Here is a 21,252-nt window from a genome sequence, read left to right on the forward strand (position 1 = left end):
AGTGCTGGGGTTACAGGTGTGAGTCACCGCACCTGATCCCAAATGAGCTTTAAAGGGAGAGCAGGAGGCCCAATGATTGGCCAGGGAGGAGGCTGGGCTCCATTTCCAGGGAAGAGGAAGGGGCCAGGTCAGGTCTAGAGGCTGGCTGTCTCAGTTTGCAGCTGGGGAAGCCGAGGCCCAGAGGGAGCCTGTTATTAATTAGTGCTGGCTGACTTTTCTCCCCCACCCCAAGCGGGCCCTTCCGCACCTGCTCCCTCTTGGGACTAAATGCCCTACAATCCCCACTGAGTGGAGAAGCTGACAGCTTATAAAACTGGTTCCTCACTGCTCAGCCAGGCTTTGAACCCTGCTGGACTCCGGTGGCACAGGCTGCGCGAGGCTTGCCTGTCCCTGGAAGGGCCACTCCTCTCTAGTCAACGAAATCTCCTTGCCCAGGAAGCCGGACGGCCCTTGTCGCGGCCGAGTACCCCTGCCGTGTGCCTGGCTGTTGCCCTAGCTGAGTGCCCTCGATTTCCCCCTCTGGCCCGGGCAAAAGCGGCAGAGCTGGATGCCAGGGCCCCAGGGGCAGGGAGGTGAGTGGGTAACACTCCTCCCCCTGCAGGTAAAGTGGCCACCCAGCTTCAGGCCGCATCACAGACACACAGGCCCCCAGCCACTGCTGGGATCACTCAGCTGGGTAATGTCTCCACTTCTTAGCTGGACCAGAGCTTTTGCATCCTGCCAAGACTTTCAGGAAAACAGCTGTGTGGCTGGTGAGTAGAGGGGCCTGGCCCTGGGTAACCTTCCTGGCTAGCTGGCCCCAGGGACACAGCAGGCACAGAAACAGCCTCCCTTCTCCCCAGCTGCTGGCTCAGGGTCTAAGGGACGCTGACAGGCCTGTCCCCAGCTCAGGGCTGGCCCTGCTTCCCTTCCAGGCTGAACAGAAAGCAAAACATCAGCCTGCCGGCCTGTGGGGATTGAGAGGGGCAGGTGTCACTGCCCTCTAATGACCTGGACATTCCCACAGCCACTTGGGTTCAAAGAGTTTAAAAGTTCCCACTGCTCGGAGGACAAGGACAGGCCAAGCGTGTTTGCTAGTGCAGGCTGTGGATGTCCGACCCCCCAGGAGCAGGGATTCCGTGGTACTCCTGGGGGACTTTGAGGGCCTGTGAACACAGCAAGGAAAATGTATGTGCTTGTTTTCACCAGCTTTTCACACACACACACACAGACCCTGGTCTCAGGGAGATCAGTCAGCTGTGACTTTGCTGCCACAGAGCCCTCGATAGGGAGTGTCCACACGGACACCTCACACCAGCGCCGTCTTTACCTCTTCTCCAGGCAGGCGCTGTGATCACCCCACTTTACAGATGAGAAGACCCAGGCTGAGTGAAGGGCATTCAAGCCCACCTCGCCCAGGTCAGAGACCGCCCCAGGGTTAATGGAAAACCAGAATCGCAGGATTCCACAGTGGCTGACCGCCCCACACAGGCCCACCTCTAGCAGAGGAGATGGGATGGTTAGAGCTGGTTACTTAATGTGCTATAAAGAACTCCCTATCACTAAATTTCCTTCTGGAGCTGTGTGTGTGCGTGCGTGTGTGCGCGCGCGCGTGTGTGTGTGTGTGTATAACTGGCTTTGATGATAATCTGTGCATTTATTTATGCGTTTACTTTTTTTTTTTTGAGGGAAAAAGAGAAAAAGAAGGGAAAAAAAGAAAAAGGGAAAAAGGAATATTACTTCATTCCTAAAATGGGTTTCAATAATGGCCGATCAATATTTTGAATGTTTAAAGTGGTTAATGCATATTTTATATGTTTAAAATGGAGACCTCTATTGTGTTTATTTGTTCTGGCTCTAAGTTCAAGTCCTGGATATCGTTATCAATTTGTTGTCTCCTTGAATCTAAATCTCATTATGTGTCTTATGTATCTGGGTGTTAAGATCTCTTATTGTTACATTAATCCTTTTACCCTTGCATCCTTGTAGCTTTGAAATCTATTTTATTAAGTGTGAGAATTGCAACTCCTGCTTTTTATTTATTTATTTTTGCTCTCCATTTGGTTGGTGAGTTTTTTTCCATCCCCTTGTTTTGAGTCTTTGTATATCTTTAGATATATCATTAGATTTTGTGGATAATGTATATTATTTATGCGTTTAAAACATTATTCTGGGGAGGGATCCACAGGCTTGAATGTAATGGCAACTGGGTCCATGGCATGGAAAGGGTTAGGAACCTTTGCTTTAGAACCTGTTAGTAAAATCATAATGAGGAGGTGAAAAATAAAATGCCACTTCTATGAGAGCAGGGCCTGCCTGTCTCCAGCGCACTGCTCTCGTTCTGGCCTCTGAAGGAGCTCTGGGACACGGACAGCATCTGATTTCCAGAAAGCGTGCCCAAGTTGACACCTTTTGCCTGTTTCCACCCCTCTATCCCCATTGGTGCCGCTGAGGCTGTTGTACAGAGAGCCCTGCAAATGCAGCCTCAAGATAAAACCTTGAGAACAAGATGCTTCTCTCATATAAACCCCGGAGCTGCCATGCCCCTCAATAACCACATATGGGAGAGATGAGTTCCGGAGCAGTATGCAGAAATGGCTCTGCAAAACCAGCCCAGGTGCAAATCCTGGCCCCATGATTCACCAGCTGGGAGACCTTGAGTGATTTTCCTAACCTTTCTGGCTCTTGTTTCCTTAGCTGTGACATAGGCTTGATCATAGAACAATAAAAATTATTCCATATTTGCTTGATCACATATCTATACATTTATTTACCCAGCCATCTGACCATTAGTCCATCCACTCACCCATTCATCCATCTGTCCATCCATCCACCTATCCACCCATCCATCCATCTAGCCATCCATCCACCCACCCCCCCATCCATCAATTCATCCATTCACCCATCTATCTGCCACCCATCGACCCATCCATCTGTCCACCCATCGACCCATCCATCCATCCATCCATCCATTCACGCATCCACCTGTCCACCCATCTACACATCCATCCATTCACCCATTCATCTATCCATCTATCCACCTATTTCTCCACCCACCCACCCATCAATTTATCCATCCATCCATCCATCCATCCATTCACCCGTCCACCTACTCACTCACCCATCCATCCATCTATCCATCCATCCATCCATCCATCCATCCATCCATCCATCTATCCATCCACCCATTTCTCCACCCACCTACCCATCAATTTATCCATCCATCCATCCATTCACCCATCCACCTGTCCACCCATCCACCCATCTACATATCCATCCATTCACCCATCCATCTATCCATCCATCCACCCATTTCTCTACCCACTCACCCATCAATTTATCCATCCATCCATCCATTCACCCGTCCACCTACTCACCCATCCATCCATCCATCCATCCATCCACCCATTTTTCCACCCACCCACCTATCAATTTATCCATCCATCCATTCACCCGTCCACCTACTCACCCGTCCATCCATCTATCCATCTATCCATCCATCCATCCACCCATTTCTCCACCCACCCACCCATCAGTTTATCCATCCATCCATTCACCCATCCACCTACTCACTCACCCATCCACTCACCCATCTATCTATCATCCATCCATCCACCCATTTCTCCACCCACCCACCCATCAATTTATCCATCCATCCATCCATTCACCCATCCACCTGTCCACCCATCCACCCATCTACATATCCATTCATTCACCCATCCATCCATCCATCCACCCATTTCTCCACCCACCCACCCATCAGTTTATCCATCCATCCATCCATTCACCCATCCACCTACTCACTCACCCATCCATCCATCCATCCATCCACCCATTTCTCTACCCACCCACCCATCAATTTATCCATCCATCCATCCATTCACCCATCCACATACTCACTCACCCATCCACTCACCCATCTATCCATCCATCCATCCATCCACTCATCTATTTATCCATCCATCCATCCATTCACCCGTCCATCTACTCACTCACCCATCCACTCACCCATCTATCTGTCCATCCATTCATCCATCCATCCATCCATCCACCCATTTCTCCACCCACCCACCCATCAATTTATCCATCCATCCATCCATCCATTCACCCATCCATCTACTCATTTACCCATCCATTCACCCATCTATCCATCCATCCATCCACCCACCCATCCATCAGTTTATCCATCCATCCATCCATCCATCCATTCACCCATCCACCTACTCACCCATCCATCCATCCATCCATGCATCCATCCATCTACCCACCCACCCATCAATTCATCCATCCATCAATTCACCTGTCCACCTACTCACTCACCCATCCATCCACCCATCTATCCATCCATCCACCCACCCACCCACCCATCAATTTATCCATCCATCCATCCATTCACCCGTCCACCTACTCACTCACCCATCCATCCATCCATCCATCCATCCACCCACCCAGCTATCCATCACTTCATCTTCCAATCCATTTTATTTTTCGATGTTTCTCAGAATCCATACATTTCCCCCTAAATACTTCCACATGCAAATCACTAATCAGTCTTCACTATTTCAGAAACTTAATTTTACCTCTAGAAATGAAGTTGGCCAAGTCCTTCCTCCTTCTTGCCTCTCCCCACTCCCACCCTGCCACTCCAGGCTAAGATGTACTAAGGCGAGAACCAGTAAGACCCTCTGAACTCCTCCCAGGCCCCTTGTTTCTGGAAGCCCCTCTGTGGAGGAGGATCTAAGGACAGTCTGAAGTTGGTGTCTTTGTTCACGAGGGGTTGCTCCTCCTGAAGCCCTTTAGTGACAGCCAAGCACTTGCCTGGCTGTGGAGGCTTTTGCTTAGCTTCCCCTGGCTGTCCGGCCAGCTCTGGCACGGGTGCAAGTTCATCACCTTGGACCAGCTGCCCCAGAGGTAGCGAGCTCCCCATCACTGGAAGTGGTTAAGCAAGGACTGAAAGAAGCTCTGGTGAGGGCTGGAGGATGTTCTAGAGAAAATTTTACCCAGAACGGGGTTGAACTCCATCAGGACTTCTCAGCTTCTGCTCTGTTGGTATTTTGGGCTGGATAACTGTTTTGGGGCTGCCCTGTGCACTGCAGGACATGTTGCCATATTCCTGGTCTCAATCCATTGCATGTCAGTAGCAGCCACCTGCTAAGCAAAATAACAACCCATAATGCCTCCATGGGGGGTGAACCTGACTCCAGGTGAGAACTTCTGGACTACAGGAAATCTACGTCCCTTGGACCTTGAAATTCCACGGTTGGTCCTGCTCCCCAGGGCGCCTCCCTCCTCCTCCCCTGTGTTCATGGTCCTGTAGCCTTTCCGTTGCCATGGAAACTGGAATTGTCTTTGCCTCTTTTTCCTCCTTTGTCCACCCCATCTACACATTCTTTCAACCAACAAAACCCACGTGCCGAGCCCAGGGGACACGGATACGAACCGCCCCCATGTCCTCTTCTGGGGCAGCAGTAACAATGGTCTGGCCTCCCTGAGCAGTTTGAGGATGGAGAGGACGCCAGGAAACGCGCGGAGCAAAATGCAGGCTCGCAGTCGATGCTGCCAGCTCTTAGAATTGTAAGCTGTGTGGGGGGCAGGGGACACCGGGCGACAGAGGAGTGGCCAGCTCTGGCTGGGGGCCCGGGGGCCGGGGGAACAGATACCTGGCCTGCGTTGGAAGCAGGGTCTGCGGGGTGGAGGCAGTCTGAGCAGTGGGAGCAGCAGCGAGGCGAGGTTGGAAGCAGCACGTGTGTCGTCACAGAAAAGCCAGGAGGCAAGTCCCCCAAAGCCCCAGTTCCAGTCTTCGGGCTTGGTCCTCACCCTGGGGGCGCAATGTCTCTGGAGGGTTTTGAGTGAATGGCATGGATGGGGAGTGAGAAGGGGGCGGGAGTGGGGACTAAAAGAGCAGCAGGCAGGCAGTTTCAGCAGCCCAGGAACTAGGACAGCCTGGGGGCGGGGCCAAGCCAGGGAGGAAGCCAGGGGGCGGGGCCATTATTGGGGGAGCAGCCATATCCTTGGGGTGTAACTAGGTCTCCTGGGGTTGGAGCCAGGCTGCCTGGGGTGGGGCTAGGCATGGGGGCGGAGCCAGGCTCCTGCAGAGAACCCACGTGCCCTGGGCTTGGGGCCTTAACTGGGGAGACAAGCCAGATTTTCTTGAGGTGTAACTAGGTCTCCTGGGGGTTGAACCAGGCCTGGAGCAGGACCCAGACCTCAAGGGGTGAGGCCAGGTCTCCTAGGGGTGGTGCCATGCTTGGAGATGAGGCCATGACTGCGGAGGGAACCAGATCTCTTTGCGGTGGAACCCCGTCTCCTAGGGGTGGGGCTAGGACCAGGGCAGGTGCCAATATCTTGGGGGTAGAGCCAGGCCTGGAGGAGAAGCCAGACCTCAAGGGGCAGGGCCAGGCCTTTGGGTTGGGCCAGGACTCCTGGAGGTGGGGCCACACTTGAGGGAGGAGCCTGGTCTCCTGTGGGCAGGGCCAAGTAGGGTGGAGCCAGGCCTCCTGGGTGCTAAGGGAAGTCCAGACGGTGGGACCAACCCTGGGGCGGGCCTGCGCTTGGGGAGGGTCAAGCCCAGAGGCAAGGCCAAGCTGCGGCCTAGTTAGGGAAGGAAACCAGAAGAGGCGCCTCCTCGCTGGGTTTGCGGCTGAGCCTCACAGCCTGGTTTTCACGGGGTGCCTTCGTCTTTAGTCAACATCTGTCCAAACAGTACCTTTGAGAATCTTTGCCAAAGCGTTTGCTTGTAAGGATTGGAAACGACCATCGTCAGAGGACTGGTTAAACCGACCAAGGTCACTGACACCGCGCAGTGATGCGCAGCCGGTGTGACTGCCCCTGCGGAGGACGTCTAGGTGCGTTGTCGGGAGAAGGTGCAAGGGCAGACAGCGTGGTCTGAGTGCTCTGTGCCACCATTTGTCACAAAAGCAAAACAACATGTAATCATGCGGTTGTCTGTGCGTCCAGGATTTCCGGAAAGACCCCGCGGAACTGGTCATATTGCTGGCCTCTAGGAAGCCGGGGGTGGGACAGGGCTGCGAGGGACACGTCTCACGTCATTCTCACTTTAATCCTGAGCCACCTGGTGCTGCGTGGCTGTGGGGAACAGAACCAGACACAGGGCCCAGTGCGCAAAGGCGCGCGTTTCGCCCCGGGACCGGTGGCATCCAGACACAAGCAGTCCTGGCCAGGGCAGCAGCTCCACTGGAGCAGCAGCCTCATCTGCTCCTGTCGTCTTGACCTCACGACGGTGGCTCCACCGCTAAAGTCATGAGGCGGTCCAGGTTTTAGGGAGAGCGGTGCTCGGTGCAGCAGAGGGAAGGGCGCTTCCAGAAGCCTCCACGCTGACCTGCAGGTCTCACTGGCAGCCCTGGGCACATCGCCCTGCCAGCCACAGAGAAGGCTGGGGACATGTCGTTTCTTGGCGGCACCATGGCACGCTGGACAGAGCTGAAGCAATGTAGGAAGTAAGCGAGCTTGGAGCTGGGGCAGGCATGTTTGCACCTCATGGCCTTTGCACTCTGTAACCCTGTTTCCTGCCTGATAAATTCAATATCAGCCAATGAGCCATGGCTGAAAACCTGCCCAGGGGAGCCAGCTGCTCAGCCCCCCATCCAGACCCCCAGCCCGTGTCTGTGGCCCGGCCTTGGTGCAGGACCCCTGCCCCTGTGGGAGCAGAGGCAGGCATGGTTTGGTGGAAGGAGGTTTAAGGCAGCAGGCCCCGCTTCCTGCGGGTGAGAGGATGGGGGCCGTGCCAGGTGACAGGTGAGATGGCAGATGGTGGCAGAGGGGGGTGCCAGTCTGGGAAGTAATGAGGTAGCTCATTATCAGGCAATCTTTGTTTGTGGCTGAGAACTCAGCTCCAGCCCAACTCAGCTCTGCCCAGGTCAGAGGCCCGCTGCTGCCTGTGAAGAGAGCGTTGCCCTGTCGGCCTGCAGAGTGGGAGCTGCCCCTTTATAAAAAGTGCCTCCTAGTCACCCGGAGATGTGCTTCAGATGCAGATCCCAGGCTCTGTTACCCAGAGACTGAAACCCAGTGGGTCAGAAGGGTCAGAAGGGGCTCAGCAACCTGCATTTTTAGACAAGCTCCCAGGTGATTGGGATGCACGAGGTCCCTGGCTTGACTACAGATTTCTATCCAGAGGGCACAGCCCTACACCCAGTGTACACATTTGCTTCTGTTTGGTCCTCACTGGATCGCTACCCACAAGGTCAAACTATCACCACCGCATTTCACAGACAAGGAAATGCAAGCCCAGAGAGGTGCAGTCCTGTGGTCTAGGTCGCACAGCGGTTCCAGAGGAGCCTGCACCTGGCAGACAGCCTTGGCCTCCCGGCGAGAACGACAGGCAGCCTTGGCCTCCCGGCGAGAAAGACAGGCAGCCTTGGCCTCTGGCAAGAAAGCCCTTGCAGCTGCTCTGTTCTGTTTGGCCTTTTTTCTCTTTCTTTTTTTTTTTTGAGAGGGAGTCTCACTCTGCTACCCAGGCTGGAATACAGTGGCATGATCCCTGCTCACTGCAACCTCTGCCTCCCAGATTCAGGTGATTTCCTGCCTCACCCTCCTGAGTAGCTGGTATTACAGGCTCCCACCACCATACCTGGCTAATGTTTGTATTCTTAAAGTAGAGAAAGTGTTTCCCCATTTTGGCCAGGCTGATGTTGAACACCTGATCTGAAGTGATCCCACCTCGGCCTCCTGAAGTGCTGGGATTACAGGCGTGAACCACTGCGCCTGTCCTGTCCTGTTTAATCTTGCAACGCACTTGAAGATCTGACGCTGTTACCCACCTTTAATAGACAGGGTGGACTAAGGCCTTAGGGGCTGGGTGACCACTCTGAGTTCCAGCCCTTCCAGACAGTAGGTGTCTGTATTGGGGTTCTCTGGAGAAGCAGAACCAAAAGAGTACATGTGTACGTGTGTGCGCATGTATGTGTGCACACATGCATGTGTGCATACACATGCGTGTGTGTGTCTGCATGTGGGTGCATGTGTGTGCGTGTGTGCATTTGTGCACGCATGCATGTGCGTGTGTGCTTACACGTGTGGGTGTGTGGGGGGACATTTATTTTAAGGAACTGTGGTGAGTGGTTGTAGAGGCTGACAACTGCACGGTCTGTGCATACACGTGTGTGCGCGTGTCTGCATGTGTGTGCACATGTGCATGTGCATGTGTGTTTACACGTGTGGCTGTGTGCATGCATATGTGTGTGTGTATGTGGGGGGCATTTATTTTAAGGAACTGTGGTGAGTGGTTGTAGAGGCTGACAACTGCACGGTCTGTGCATACACGTGTGTGCGCGTGTCTGCATGTGTGTGCACACGTGCATGTGCGTGTGTGTTTACATGTGTGGGTTGTGCATGCGTGTGTGTGTGGGGGGGGACATTTATTTTAAGGAACTGTGGTGAGTGGTTGTAGAGGCTGACAACTGCACGGTCTGTGCATACACGTGTGTGCGCGTGTCTGCATGTGTGTGCACACGTGCATGTGCGTGTGTGTTTACATGTGTGGGTTGTGCATGCGTGTGTGTGTGGGGGGGCATTTATTTTAAGGAACTGTGGTGAGTGGTTGTAGAGGCTGACAACTGCACGGTCTGTGCATACACGTGTGTGCGCGTGTCTGCATGTGTGTGCACACGTGCATGTGCGTGTGTGTTTACATGTGTGGGTTGTGCATGCGTGTGTGTGGGGGGGGGCATTTATTTTAAGGAACTGTGGTGAGTGGTTGTAGAGGCTGACAACTGCACGGTCTGTGCATACACGTGTGTGCATGTGTCTGCATGTGTGTGCACACATGCATGTGCATGTGTGTTTACATGTGTGGGTTGTGCATGCGTGTGTGTATGTGGGGGGGCATTTATTTTAAGGAACTGTGGAACTGCACGGTCTGCAGGGTGGGCCATGAGTCTGGCAACCTGGGGGACGTCAGTTGTAGCTCAGGTCTGAATCCGTTTGCTGGCAGAATTGCTTCTTGCTTGGCGAATATCAGTTTTTTCTTCTTCGTTTTCTGTTCAACTAACTGGATGGAGCCCACATTCTGGAGGGTGGCCTGCTTTACTCAAAGTCCACCAATCAAAATGTTCCTCTCACCCCAAAACACCCTCATGGAAACATCCAGAATAACGTTTGATAAATATGTAGGTGCCCAGCCAATTTGACGCATAACACTGACCATCACAACACCAGTAACTACTTGTTGAATGACTAATAAACCTTCCTGGGGCCAGGCAAGGCCCGGGTCTGTGAGGGCCAATTGTTCGTGGGCATGAACCCAGGTCTGAAAAAGCTCCCGTGGCCCGTGGCTAGCTCCTGCCCAGGTGGCTGCCTCTTGCTGTGGCCTTAGTCCTAGTTCCTAGTTGCTCCCTGCTGGAGGTGAGTCCAGGATGGGGCCAGCTCGGCCCCCAGCCGCCGCTTCCACACACAGCCATGCCCAGCCCTGCAGGGCATCTGCAGTTCCGGCCAGGAGGCCGGTGGCCTCTCTGGAAACCTGTCAGCTTGTTCCTCACAGGGGTGGCCTCCAAACACCAGTGGCCTCTCCGGAAACCTGCCAGCTTGGTCCTCACAGGGGTGGCCTCCAAACACCTATCAGCACCTGTGAGGAATGACGGAGCCTTTGTTTTACACATGACCTGCAGCCTGCAGCTTGGCTTGTCCCTCTCGTTATGTAACCTGCCGCCTGGGGAGGGCTCCACGTCTTGCTGTGTTGACCTGAACTTGTCGTCGCAGGGGACTGCTCAGGCTCAGGTTCCCTGTGGGCAGGTGGTGTCACGTGGGGGCTTGGCAGTCCGATTCTGGCTGGAATCCCCACTCTGTGTGGCAGCCTGGGCCTCAGTTTCCTCAGCTGTAAAATGGAGAAAACACTAGGACCTGTTTCCAGGGCTGCTGTGGGAATCAAAGGGAAGGAGGCAGGAGCCATGTGTGTGTGTGTGTGTGTGTGTGTGTGTGTGTCCATGAACTCAACGCTGCCACGGCCTTCAGTGTCCTTATTGGGGTGCACGCGTGTGTGTGTGTGTGTGTGTGTGTGTGTGTCCCCATGAACTCAACGCTGCCATGGCCCTCAATGTCCTTATTGGGGTGCGTGTGTGTGTCCATGAACTCAATGTTGCCACGGCCCTCAGTGTCCTTATTGGGGTGTGTGTGTGTGTGTGTGTGTGTGTCCCCATGAACTCAACGCTGCCACGGCCTTCAGTGTCCTTATCGGGGTGCGTGTGTGTGTGTGTGTCCATGAACTCAACGCTGCCACGGCCTTCAGTGTCCTTATCGGGGTGCGTGTGTGTGTGTGTGTGTGTGTGTTCATGAACTCAACGCTGCCACGGCCCTCAGTGTCCTTATTGGGGTGTGTGTATGTGTGTGTGTGTGCGTGTGTGTGTGTGTCCATGAACTCAACGCTGCCATGGCCCTCAGTGTTCTTATCAGTGTGTGTGTGTGTGTGTGTAGGGGCACTTATTTTAAAGAATTGGCTCATGTCCCACCCTCCTCCCTGTCCCTGTTGTGGGCTTCCCTCAGGAGAAGGCTTTGGTGGGGAGGTGCTGTTCTGCACCAGCCATCTTCTTGCTACCTGTCAGCAAGTGGCTCACCTGCTGCCACTCCAGGCAAGCTGTGGATTGAGGAGCCCTAGTCCCGATCTGCCATGGGTCGTAGGAAGTCAGGCATCTGCATAGACCAGGAGCGGCGGCAGCCCGGCCCAGCTAGAGTGTGGCCTTTGAGGAGCCCTAGTCCCGATCTGCCATGGGTCGTAGGAAGTCAGGCATCTGCATAGACCAGGAGCGGTGGCAGCCCGGCCCAGCTAGAGTGTGGCCTTTGAGGAGCCCTAGTGCCAATCTGCCATGGGTCGTAGGAAGTCAGGCATCTGCATAGACCAGGAGCGGCGGCAGCCCGGCCCAGCTAGAGTGTGGCCTTTGGCAGAATCGTTCAAGTCCTGCTCTGCCCTCTGTGACTGAACAGGAAGCTTGGCATCTTTGGGCATCAGACTCCTCCTCTGTAAAACGAGGGTGGTGACAGCAGTGCCTTCAGGACAGTGTCTAGAATGAAATGTGAGATTGTAGGTGCTGTGGTTTGAATGTCTGTCCCTCTGAAATACTTGTTGAAACGTAATCCCCAATGCACCCAAGTTAAAGGCCCCAAGGTGGGCCTTTAAGAGGTGAGTGGGTCAGGCTGTGTGTGATGGCTCACTCCTGTAATCCCAGCACTCTGTGAGGCTGAGTCAGGTGGATCGCTTAAGGTCGGGAGTTCAAGACCAGCCTGACCAACATGGAGAAAACCTGTCTCTATTAAAAATACAAAATTAGCAGAGTGTGATGGCACATGCCTGTAATCCCAGCTACTTGGGAGGCTGAGGCAGGAGAATCACTTGAATCCAGGAGGCGGAGGTTGCAGTAAGCTCAGTTGGTACCATTGCACTCCAGCCTGGGCAACAAGAGTGAAACTCTGTCTCAAAAAAAAAAAAGGTGATTGGACCATGAGGACCGTGCCATTCCTATGTTAATGGGTTTTTAGAGGAATGAGTTCTTATGGACACTGGACTGGGGTTTTATTAGAAACACTTGAGCTCACACTCTAAGCCTCTGTGCCACCTCTGGGCACCACAGAGGGCTCCCACCAGCAAGAAGGCTCCCATCAACCTTGAACTTCTCAGACTCCATAACTGTAAGAAATCAAATCCTTTGCTTTGTAAATTTCCCAGTTTCAGGTATTCTGTTGTAAGCCACAGAAAATGGACTAAGGCAGTGGGAAAGGGGCTTATCCTAGAACCTGGCAGACAGTGAGGACCCCAAATAAAAATACACACCGAGGAGTTATCAAGAGCGGCCTGTCCATGAGGGGCCCTGCTCCTTCTTACCGTGGGCACTTGCATTAACTTCCTTATCAACATAGAATTAAGCTGGAATTAGGCGGGTGAGGCGGCTCATGCCTGTAATCCCAGCCCTTTGGGAGGCCGAGGGAGGGAGATCACCTGAGCTCCAGAGTTCAAGAACAGCCTGGGCAACATGGTGAAACACCGTCTCTACTAAAAATACAAAAATTAGCCAGGCGTGGTGGCAGGTGCCTGTAGTCCCAGCTACTCGGGAGGCTGAGACATGAGAATTGCTTGAGGTGGAGGTTGCAGTGAGCTGAAATCATGACACTGCACTCCAGCCTGGGTGACAGAACAAGACTCTGTCTCAAAAAAATAAATAAATAAAAATTAAATTAATCATCTTTTTCTGTTTCACCGTGTGCATTTAGTGTGTTCACAGAGTTGTTGCCCCGTGACCGCTATTTAATTCCAGAACTTTTCATCGTCCCACACGGGAACTCTGTCCCCATGAGCAGTTCCTCCCTGTACTCTCTTCCCTGGCCACCTTTTTTTTTTTTTTTTTTTTAACCTGTGCTGGCCATTTTCTGTAAGTGAAATCACACATGGTGTGGCTTTGTGTGTGTGGCTTCCTCCTCTTTGCGTGCTGTTTTCCGGGCTCATCCATGTTGTACGTGTCTGAGCTTCGTTTCTTCTTGCAGCTGAATGGTGTTCCATTGATCAGATCAGATGGACCACTCCTGATCTGTTCATCCACTGAAGGACAGTGGGTTGCTTTCTTTCATTATGTGCCCAAACATATCTTTTTTTTTTTTTTTTTGAGACGGAGTTTTGCTCTTGTTACCCAGGCTGGAGTGCAATGGCACGATCTCGGCTCACCGCAACCTCTGCCCCCTGGGTTCAGGCAATTCTCCTGCCTCAGCCTCCTGAGTAGCTGGGATTACAGGCACGTGCCACCATGCCCAGCTAATTTTTTGTATTTTTAGTAGAGACGGGGTTTCACCTTGTTGACCAGGATGGTCTCGATCTCTTGACCTTGTGATCCACCCGCCTCGGCCTCCCAAAGTGCTGGGATTACAGGCTTGAGCCACCACGCCCGGCCCACATATCTTTACTAGTAGAGTGTTAATGGAAGTATGGCATACATGGGAAAATTGCCCATGTCATACATGCACCATTAGCTGAATTTGCACTGGTGAATACAGCCATGGAACAGCACCCAGGCTGAGAAATAGAGCATTACCAGCCCCCGGAAGCCTCTTTTATGTCTCCTCCTAGACTGTCCACTCCCTGACAGTAACCATTAATCTGACCATTCATCAGCTTTATCTTCGAGATTAGGCCGGGCTCAGGAGCTCACGCCTGTAACCCCAACATTTTGGGAGGCTGAGACAGGCAGATCACTTGAGATCAGGAGTTTGAGACCAGCCTGGCCAACATGGTGAAACCCTGTCTCTGCCAAAAATACAGAAGTTAGCCAGGGGTGGTGGTGTATGCCTGTAATCCTAGCTACTTGGGTGGCTAAGGCAGGAGAATTGCTTGAACCCAGGAGGCGGAGGATGCAGTGAGCCAAGTTCGAGCCTCTGCATTCCGGCTGGCTGACAGAGTGAAACTTCATCTCAAAAAAAAAAAAAAAAGATTTAAGTCTGAGATTTACAGAAGTGAAATGAAACAGCGTGTACTTTCTGTGCGCCTGGCTTCTTCCAGCCACTGCCATAGCCGTGCAAGTCACGCATACTGTTATATGTTGTTTTAGTTCATCCATGTTCATTGCTGCATAATATTCCCTGGTGTTCCATGGTACAAATAGACCAAGTCCATTTATTCATCTGTGTGGGTTGCTCCCAGGTTAGGGCTGCCACCGTTCATGCTGCTGTGAATATTCTCATACGTGTCTCTTGGCGAACAAACGTACAGGTGTGAACCTGTTGCATCCTGGGAGTGGGGCCTGAAGTCATGGCTGTGCATGGTCAGCTCTCATTGATGCTGCCAGTTCTACAGAGTCCTGAGATCCAAGACCCTCTAGTTGTATCGGCAGGTTCCGGTTGTTCTACATTAACTTTTTTTTGTTGTATTGAAATACCGTTCACGTACCGTACAATCCATCCATTCAGAGTCCGCAGGCCAAAGCAGTGAGTAGATTCACGGAGTTGTGCCGCCATCGCCACAGCGTTTTAGAACATTTTCATCACTCCTGAACCCCTACCTGTCAACCCCCAATCCTTCCATCCCCTCAGCGCTCAGGTTTTCTGTGTCTATGATTTGGACATTTCATGCACATTGAATCACACAATATTTGTCTTTGGGGTTTGGCTTCTTTTCTTCAGCGTGATGTTTTCAAGGCTCATCCACACTGTGGCATGTGTAAGGATCCATTCCTTTTCATGACTGAGTAATATGCCACCATATAGATAGAGCACATTTTGTTGAATCATTCATCATGTGATTGGGTTGCTTCTGCCTTTTGGCTATTGTGAACATGGCTTCTGTGAGCATTCATGTGCAGGCTTTTATGGGACAGATGTTTTCCATTTCCTCGGGTAGGTATCCAGCAGAAGTAGGGGGTGCGAAATGTGATGACTCGGGGCTGAACTATTTGAGGAACTGCCAGATGGCTTTCCATGGCAGCTGCACTGTTTTAACATCCCCACCAGAGCTGTCTCTGTGCCTAAGAAAACACGCCGCTCCAGTGCTGAGCTCAGGCAGACCTCGAAGGGCTTGGCATCTTTTTGCTGGGGGGTGGGAGGGGACAAGGTAGTGTCTGCTGCAATGTTGGGGTCAGCAGCTCAGCAGTGTCCAGGACACCCTTGGTGGTCTGGTACTAATGCTGTGGCCACGGCAGTGTCTCAAGGTCCCGCTGCCCAGAGTCCCCAGCGGGACCTGCTGCCCACATCCTCAGACCCCTGACTGTGAACTGTCACCTTCCCACCCAGAGTCCCCAGTGGGACCTGCTGCCCACATCCTCAGACCCCTGACTGTGAACCGTTACCTTCCAGCCCAGAGTCCCCAGCGGGACCTGCTGCCCACATCCTCGGACCCCTCACTGTGAACCGTCACCTTCCCACCCAGAGTCCCCAGCGGGACCTGCTGCCCACATCCTCGGACCCCTCACTGTAAACTGGCACCTTCCCTTGTTGGCAAGAGTCTCCGGGGAAGAAGAATTGGTGTGAACTCCCCGTGCGGGGGGAAGTCTCATCATTTTTAGGGAGTTTCTCAGAGGCTGCCCAGTGGCAGTTGCAAGCCCATATGTGGCCAAAGCCCACTCCAGCCAGCTGGGGAAGGGGAACTCAGACAGCCCTTGAGCCTTAGTCCCTTGCAATCCAGAGAGTTCCCCTTGGAGTGGAGAAATTCCCCAGAACAAGAGGAAGGGTTCTAGGTCCTGCCTGCAGGCACACAGAAGCCCCTGGGGCAATGCCCCTTAGATACACATACAAAGGAGGCCACACACCCAGCAGCAGTGACAGAGCTCGGTGCCAAACACTGGACACTGAGGGGCAGGACATTCCATGTGGACGCATCTGCACAGTCTCCTGCCCAGAGAGGAGACCCTCAAAGGCAGCCGTCTTCTGGCCTTCTGGTCTGAGCCCAAATTCCCTGCTCTAACAAGGCCTGGGAGTTTCAGAGCCTGCCCCTCGTTCCACAGTGAACTTGGACAAGTCCCTTCCCATCCTGGGTCTCTTCATGCCCATCAGTGGGGCTCCGGGTACACCTGGTGAAGCCCAGAGTTCTTCCTGCCCTGAACTCTCTGGGAAAGCTGGGATGAACCCAGCTCTTTTTGGGCAAAAATCCTCCAGGCTCATTTGCCGGTCAGTGGCTGTCCCTGAGGCCATGTGAGTCCATATTCCAGAGCTCAGGAACACTTGGTGGTGGAGGCCAGCCACCCTGGCCAGAGACCGCCCTGTGTCTGTGGAGCCCTTGGCCCTCCCAGTGGTGAGGAGGAAGGAGGAGCCGCCGCTGGAAAATGCCAGGGGTCTACATTGTGATCGGCGTGAGTTTGCTCCAAGCATGGAGGCCGGTTCTCCTTCCCTCCTTCATTTGCTCAGCTTTGAGCTCACGGACTGACACCTACCAGGAATTTGATAGATATTTATTGAATGAATGAAGTCATTCATTCACTTATTGGCTGAAGAAGATTGAAATCTTACAGTCAGAAGCTGCGGGCACAGAGGCAGCCCAAAGCTTGTTTATTAAATGCCGGGTGGCTGCCCCTTATGTGGCCTTAGTCCTGGGCTCCTAGTTGCTCCCTTCTGAGGAGATGAGTCCAGGATGGGGCCAGCTTGGTGGCCGTGTCCTGCCAGCCCGGTGTGACTTCCATGGTGCCCTCAGGAGCAGGTGACAGTGTAGCACCAGGTGCTCACAGCGCCTGTGACGGCCTCACCTGGAAACTGGGGAAGGGGGTGGTAAAGATGGGCACCGTCATTACGTGAGGCTGACTGCTGTCCAGCAACAGAGGCAAGGCCGTTGGGAACAATGCTGGGTCGGGCAGGGGCTGCCTTTTCCTTGTCTGAATGCCATTCACACCCGGCTTCATTTTTCTTCTGAGTCACACTCTCCAACCTGGACAAGGCCATCTATTACTGGAGCTTTAAGCTGCTTTGTGACCCACAGAAGGACGGCCGCGCTTGGTGAGGCCTGTTCTGCCCTGGGGGCTCATTCTGCCCTGTTCTGCCCCGGTGGGGGCAGACAGGATTTTTTTTTAAATCGAACCAGAGGTGCTGAGCAGATTAGAGCAGCGTCAGCAGAGGGAAGATGGATGAGGCAGGGGCCAGGGGACGTCCTGGAAGCCCAGATCCAGGTTGTTTTTCGGCTGAGACCCACCGTAGGGCTGTGCTGGGCCTGGAAAGACTCATGACTTCTCAAGACCATTTTAATACCTTCAGTTCTTTTTTTTAGTTTTTGAAATGGAGTCTCGTGCTGTCACCCTGGCTGGAGGGCGGTGGCGTGATCTCAGCTTCCTGCAGCCTCTGCCTTCCAGGTTCAAGCAATTCTCCAGCCTCAGCCTCCCGAGTAGCTGGGATTACAGGTGCCCACCACCACACCAGGATAATTTTTTTGTATTTTTAGTAGAGACGGGGTTTCACCATGTTGGCCAGTCTAGTTTTGAACTCCTAACCTCAAGTGATCCACCTGCCTCGGCCTCCCAGTGTGCTAGGATTATGGGCATGAGCCACCGCGCCCGGCCAATACCTTCAGTTCTATATTTGCGGAAGTCGTGTTCTGAGATCTCTCTCTCCAGCAGCTTCCTACCTGACTCAACTATGATCCTCAAATGGCCTCCAGGCTTCTGGCCTCGCCCCCAGCCTCCTACCAGCAATAATCCAAACCCCACCTCGGCTCATTGACGGTGGACAGCATGCCGGTAAGGCAAGACATAGGCAAGGGCACAGGCAAACTTCCCGTGGAGGCCTGGAAATGAGATGCTTGGAAGCTATATTTTCCAATAAGGAAGCAAGCTCAGAGAGGCCGAGTGTCTGTCTGAGGTCCCATAGGTGCAGGTGGTGGAGCTGACACTGAACCTGAAGTCCGGTTCCAGAGCTCCACCCTCGCTCCTGTTACAGGTGTAGCCTCAGATCATGGCCCTGTGGCCCAGGCTGGGGTCTGCCCAACACTTCTGCGTCCCACCCACACTCCCCTCCCCAGGAAGATGCCCCTGAGAAGCCGGGCCACCTGGTTCTCTGCAGTCTCTGCGGCACCTGCCCCGACCTTCAGCCAGGATCTGCCAGGTTTTAGGACATCTTAGAGGATGTTCACTCAGGTGAGAAACCTGTGGATAACTGTGTGTGCCTAGGATCAAACATCACTGTACACACAAACGTGCACTGCACAATTTTACTCCATCCGTTGTCGGGAATGCAGTGATTTTGCCAGCGGAGGGGAGACTGTTGCGTTGAGAACTTTGGTTCAGAACCCAGGTTTTCACGCTTTGGAAAACCGCATCCCCAGTGGTCAGGCTGAGTAAGGTAGGTGGGTACTCCAGGTGCCACGCTGGGGCTGGGTGCCAGCGTTTGCTGTGGGCCATGGTGGCAAGCAGACGACAGTCCTGCTCTCTCTTCCCCAGGGAGGTGTGGAAAACCCGTTATTTTACATTTCTGTTTATTTCTTTCTGATCAGCTGCATATTGCAGTTGGGGAACTATATGGAGTCAAAGAAGGAGTTTTGAGGTTTCCATGCATTTCATTTCAGGATGACAGTAGACATGTAAAATTATTTGCTGTGAAGAAGGAGGTTGGTCTGTTGGGCTGAGCACTGCCAGCTGAGCAGATGCACCCTTGGGGATACTTGAATGCTTTTTAAATCGTTTCTAGGTGTGCCACTTGCGCGCTCTCTCCCCTCCCCTCCCCTCCCCTCCCCTCCCCTCCCCTCCCCTCCCCTCCCCTCCCCTCCCCTCTCCTCTCCTCTCCTCTCCTCTCCTCTCCTCTCCTCTCCTCTCCTCTCCTCTCCTCTCCCCTCCCCTCCCCTCCCCTCCCCTCTCCCCCAAACAGCTTTATTGAGGTATAATTAATATATTGAAATCTGGCCAGGTGCAGTGACTCATGCCTGTAATCCTAGCGCTTTGGGAGACCAAGGCAGTTAGATCACTTGAGATCAGGAGTTTGACAATAGCCTGGCCAACATGGCGAAACCCTGTCTCTACAAAAAATAAAAAAATTCGCTGGGTGTGGTGGCACACACTGTGGTCCTAGCTACTCAGGAGGCTGAGGCATGAGAATTGCTTGAACCTGGGAAGGGAGGTTGCCATGAGCCAAGGTTAGGCCACTGTACTCCAGCCTGGGACACGGAGCAAGATTCTGTCTTAAAAAAAAATCTGCACATATTTAATGCATAATTTGATGAGTTTGGACATAGGCAAACAGCCCTGAAACCAACGCCAGGATCAGGAAAATCAATACACCCAGCACCTCCAGAGCACTCCCCATGTCCCCTTGATTGTGGTAAGAACACAGTGCAAGGTTTGCCCTCAAACAAAGTTGTTTTTTTTGTTTTTGTTTGTTTGTTTTTTGAAATGGAGTCTTGCTCTGTTGCCCAAGCTGGAGTGCAGTGGCACCATCTCTGCTCATTGCAAACTCTGCCTCCTGGGTTCAAATGATTCTCCTGCTTCAGCCTCCCAAGTAGGTAGGATTACCAGTGCCCAACACCACACCTGGCTGATTTTTGTACTTTTAGTAGAAACAGGGTTTCACCATGTTGGCCAGCTGGTCTCAAACTCCTGACCTCAGGTGATCCACCCACCTCAGCCTCCCAAAGTGCTGGGATTGCAGGTGTGAGCCACTGTGCCCGACCTATTTTTTCATTTTTATTTTATTGTATTTTATTTTGAGACAGTGTCTCACTCTGTCACCCAGGCTGGAGTACAGTAGTGCATTCATAGCTCACTGTAGCCTCAAACTCCTGGGCTGAAGCGATCCTCCCTCCTCAGCCTCCCAAGTAGCTGGGACCACAGGGGTGTGCCACTACACTGGGCTAATTTTTATTTTTATTTTTGTAGAGATGGGGTCTCACTATGTTGCCCAGGCTTGTCTTGAACTCCTGGCCTCGAGTGATCCTTCCACCTCTGTGTGAGACACCGCACCCAGCTCCCTGGTATTTTTATGTAACTTCTTAAAATTAGCATCCAAATATGGTCCATGCCATGCACCCTGTGGTTCTGTGGCTCTTCCCTCCCTGGTCCCTTCCCATTTCTCCAGCCTACCCCACCCCAAGACAGCGGGGACACCCACTTTCCCTGTGCAAAATGGCCTTCCTGTCTCCCATCTGTGCATCCAATCAAGATTCTAGGAGCACCCACCGCGTGCTGAGAACTGGGGCACATTCCTGAGGATGACCCTGGTCGTCCCTGCCATGTGAACAGCAGAGTCTAGAGGAGGAGACAGTAGAGACAAGTGCTAGAAAAAGAGTGGCTGATGGCTGCCGCCACTGCTGAGAGGCCAGGAGCCTCCCCCTGCCTGCTCCCTCCTCCCTGCGCTGATCCCTTCCTCCTGTCCCCAGCGGGCCGCCTGGTTAATTACTGCTGCCTCCCAGCTTCTCCAGCTTCTCCAGCTCCCACACCTCCGACTCCCCAGCCTGAGGAAAGAGCCTCCCTGGTCCCCTTCCTGAATGATTTTTTCATGCCAGCCACACTGGGCTTCAGAAAGCGGGGTCCTGTGACAATTTCCTTTTTATCAATCAGTCTCAAAGAAATTCATAACCGACCCAGAGTCACCCAGAACCTCTGAGGCAGGATTCAAACCCAGCAGGACCTCAGGGTCACACTGTTTTTTCCCCTAGGGTTGAGAGAGCAGAATCCGGGTGGACACTGGAGTCCCTCTGAGTTTATGAGATATATCAGGGGTTGGCAAACCACAGCCCTTGGGCCAAATCCCACTGCAGCCTGCTTTTGTGAATAAAGCTTTATTGGAACACAGCCGCACCTGTGCACTGACATATTCCTTAACGGCTGTTCTGTTTGTCCAGTGGCAGAGCACAGGGATTGCAACAGAGCCAAAAATCTTCAC

At 53.0% G+C, this 21,252-nt stretch overlaps 1 long non-coding RNA gene across 1 annotated transcript in view; it reads left to right on the forward strand.

The window, feature by feature from the left end:
• The window catches only part of LOC118149725 (uncharacterized), a 52,641-nt gene that overhangs the window by 19,066 nt on the left and 12,323 nt on the right, over nt 1-21,252 (forward strand). The window lies entirely within an intron of this gene.

Source organism: Callithrix jacchus, chromosome 20, assembly GCF_049354715.1.
Source record: "Callithrix jacchus isolate 240 chromosome 20, calJac240_pri, whole genome shotgun sequence".
In the NCBI taxonomy this organism is placed as follows: Eukaryota; Metazoa; Chordata; class Mammalia; order Primates; family Cebidae; genus Callithrix; species Callithrix jacchus.